The following is a 3,676-nucleotide window of genomic DNA, read 5'->3' on the forward strand; positions in this document are numbered from 1 at the left end:
ACACACTCCTCCTGAGTCCCCATTTTGTCTCATGAACCTATTCAACATAGATGGTTGTTGTTGTGGATTTTCCGGGCTGTATAGCCCGGAAAATCCACAACAACCATCGTTCTCGGGCCGTGAAAGCCTTTGACAATATATCTCTTCAACATAGTCCCTTGCACCCATCTTGTTTCTTTACTGGTTACGTATGTCCATCCAAGCCACCCCAAACAGCAGAGACACCTATGAGGCCCCAGTGTTGATGGGGAAGGGGAGGAGCAGAGACTTGGAGAATGGCCGGAGAGGCTAGCTTTCTCGGTCACATATACAGGGGCAAGAGCTTTATGGCCTCCTCTTCTGAACTGTTTTGGCATTTACTCAAAAGCCATAGTGTTTGGTGTTCTGGGACTGTTCTGAGACACCTCTGTCCGGTGCCGTATTAGGCCGCATTGCATCTTTGCTCTCTTCCTCCTATTTCTCTCCCAACTATTAAAAACAGAAGCCCAAACCAAAGCAGCTATTCCCCAGATAGATTTCCCCCCTGGAAATGAGTCGCCCTGCTTCCAGTGAACCCTGAGCAAATAGCAAATCTTGAACTGCAAGACAAAGAGAGAGTTGAGAACGTTCCTGTTACACCTTCCTTTTTAAGATTTCCTCTACAGGAGTTGATCCCTTTGTGCAGTCACCTTTACCTTAGGATGTTCGAGAGGGGGGATCACAGGTTGGGACCAGGTTTAGTGATTGGCCGTTACTTTGCTTCCAACTGCTCCACCCCTAGGTTGTGCCTTAACTGTGCTCCTCACCCACCAAGTTGCATCTTCTCCCCCTCCTCAACCTGCAGCATGGATCCACTCTCCCATCAGCACACCAGCTCCCCATCTCACCGTGTCCTCTTACCTTCATCTGCCAGGCTCACTGCCCTCCTGGACAGCACTAGGAAACATATATACCACGTGCCAAGGGACCAGCTGGATCCTCTCTTGCTGTTCGTCCAGCCCCCGGTTCACTCTCTGATCACGCCGGCTAGCAGGGCGCGATCAGGCCCAGAAAAAGAGTTTTTCTGTGGGGTGAGGAGGAATTGGCTCTGCCATCTCACTCCCTTAAGATGTTGCCAGAATTAAAGTGAACATTGCTGTTCTTGAGCCAGGCGGCTGCGTTTGTGGATCTCTAGCACTCACTTAGCCCGGCGGTGAGTAGCACCAGCATCAACATCAGTTTTTGTAAGGAAATCTTCAGGTTCGGCGGCGGTTAGGGGAGATGGAAACCTTCTCTAGGACAAAGGTATAAGAGGGTGCAGTGGTGCTGTACTTTTCTCCTGTCTTTTAAACTAAAGAGGGGAAGACTCCCCCCCCCCACACACACACACCCCAGGAGACTGCCATATAATAATTGTGTATGTTGAGAGTCCCGCAGCACAAGTGGAAACAGCCAGAGTAGCTGATGAAAAGGAGCACATCAGTCTGGGCTCTGCTGGCTGTTATCACTTCACTCTTGTTTTATGAGCCTTATTAAATTATAACTGTTTCATACCAGCATAGAAAATGGGATGCTAGCATCCCAGTGTCTTTTTCTGACACTGGAGGGGGGAGGGGAATCCAGACAAACCCTGCCGTTTTGACCATATGTAAGTTTGTAGGTGTGAACAAGTGTGCCAAGCCCCTCAGAGACACCCTGGTATGAGAATGTATTAAGTTCCTGCTCAAAACTTCTTGCAGTTAGTTTTGTAAGCTTCCACATCGCCTCCCTAAGAGGTGATCTCCTTATCAAAAGGAAATAAGCTAGTTGCCCTATACACACATTTGTGTTTCGGATCAGCCGTAGAAAGGCCATTAAAATGTTTACAAGCTTGTTTCCTCAGTAGCGCCAGCTTAGTTGCGCCTGATGAAGGCAACTTGCCTGCCTACCTTCTCCCTCTACAGCCTTCTGTACCGTCCAGATTGTATACCTGTAGGTCATTGGACACCCCCCCCACCCCCGGACTAGTGTAAAGGGCAATGTAGTTGGCAGAAATTGCCTTCCCGCCATTCCATTAACAGAACTGCTGTTTCATTGACAGCGGCAACGAAAGATCTAACCCACCGTGACAAATGACCTACATACGGGAGAGTTGTTCATTTTTATTTTAGTTATTTAAGATAGGGGGAAAATACTGTTTTGACGTTTTTCTAATATCTGTGCCAAGACCACAGCTGGCATACAATGAAACATCTTGATATCAGATAAACCCTAATGGGAAGATTTGCCCAGGACTGGCTGCAAAAGTTTCCTCTTTGACCCAGTGTTGCTTCAGACACAAAGGGTGTTCTCACATAGCACATCCGACGCTCTCTTAAACCAGAGTCCAGAGTTCCAAAGAAGCAGGGATTTCAGAAGCTCATGTGTCCATTTGGCCGTCCAAATCTGTTTTTACAATGTTGGGTCTCAGGATTTTGTCAAGGACGAGGTAACAATTTGGTTGCTGAACTTCACTAACTGAGGCATTTCTTGGAAAGCAGAAGGTGGGAGGGAGTAGATTTTTCTCCATAAATTTGAGTACCAAATGGCAAGCATTTATATAAAATTGAAAGCGCCAAGCCTTCGTCTCCTTTCTCCCGTTTCGCTTCCCGTTGCTTCAAATTAATTGTGACTGAAACGTCGTGCAGATGTCCCTCTTTTTATATATCCTTTGCCAGGAGCTGTTTGTCACATCCTAGGAGCCTTGAAAAGTGTTGCTTCCCAATTAATTTCCTCATGTTCTGGCAACTTTTTTTCTTGTAGGAATCTGTAGAACCCAGAAAGGGGCGTGGGAGAGTGATGTCACTTGACCGCTCTTCTTGTGGCCCGCCACTCTCAGCCCAAACCTACCGCCATGCCCGTCTGAACAAAAAGTATTATTCGTGGTTCTTACACACATTTTTCTTAACGAAGGAAACCTGAAATTCTTTAAATCTGTAGGAAACGTTCTTGGTTATTCCAAAAGGGCGGCAGTTCGCATCGAAAAAGACGACTAGCTGCTAGCGCTAAAACTTTTGTCAGTGTTAAGTTGTCAATATGAGTGCAGCTCCTGCCGCTGCAGATAATCCATTCAAAGATTTACAGGTATATCATTTAAATTTTCATGTTCCAATGAGTTATATTGCTTGGTTTGCAGGGGGGCCGACTTGTCTTCAAAGCAGACTTTAAGTCCAGCAAAACTGTGAAGCAAACATTCACACCTAGAAAGGGAAGAAGCTCATGCTAACTTTATTTAGTTGATTTCTTCCCTCCCCCACGCTGTATATTTAAAGTGAAAACATTTGTGTTTTTTATAATCTAGAAGTCTTTAGAAACAGCGGTTGCAATGGAAAGGCAGCGTTTCGCAAATGCTGGAAATTACCGATCCTTTGGTAGAACACAGTATTCATTTTCTGGAAGCTTTGCCGAACCGCTTCGCGGGAAGACCCCCTAGTGGTATCGCACTGGCTCGCTTGCACCACCAGTTCTCTGCGTGCTCCTTTCTGTAAGAATTGGAAGCGCAAGACAAACCAAGTTGTTTTTCTTTGTCCGAAGGTTCCTCCTGTCAAATGTTAATGGAGCTTTAGGAAGGTGTGCCCTCTCTGCAGAGTGTTAAAAAAACCCTGTTCCTTTCCTATTCTCTGTGCTACGGAGGAGGAAGCCCACATATTTAACTCGAGCGGTACTTCCCTCTCATTATAGCTCCGTTCTCTGAAGTGGG

This window comes from Eublepharis macularius, chromosome 19 (genome assembly GCF_028583425.1).
Source record: "Eublepharis macularius isolate TG4126 chromosome 19, MPM_Emac_v1.0, whole genome shotgun sequence".
NCBI classification, from domain to species: domain Eukaryota; kingdom Metazoa; phylum Chordata; class Lepidosauria; order Squamata; family Eublepharidae; genus Eublepharis; species Eublepharis macularius.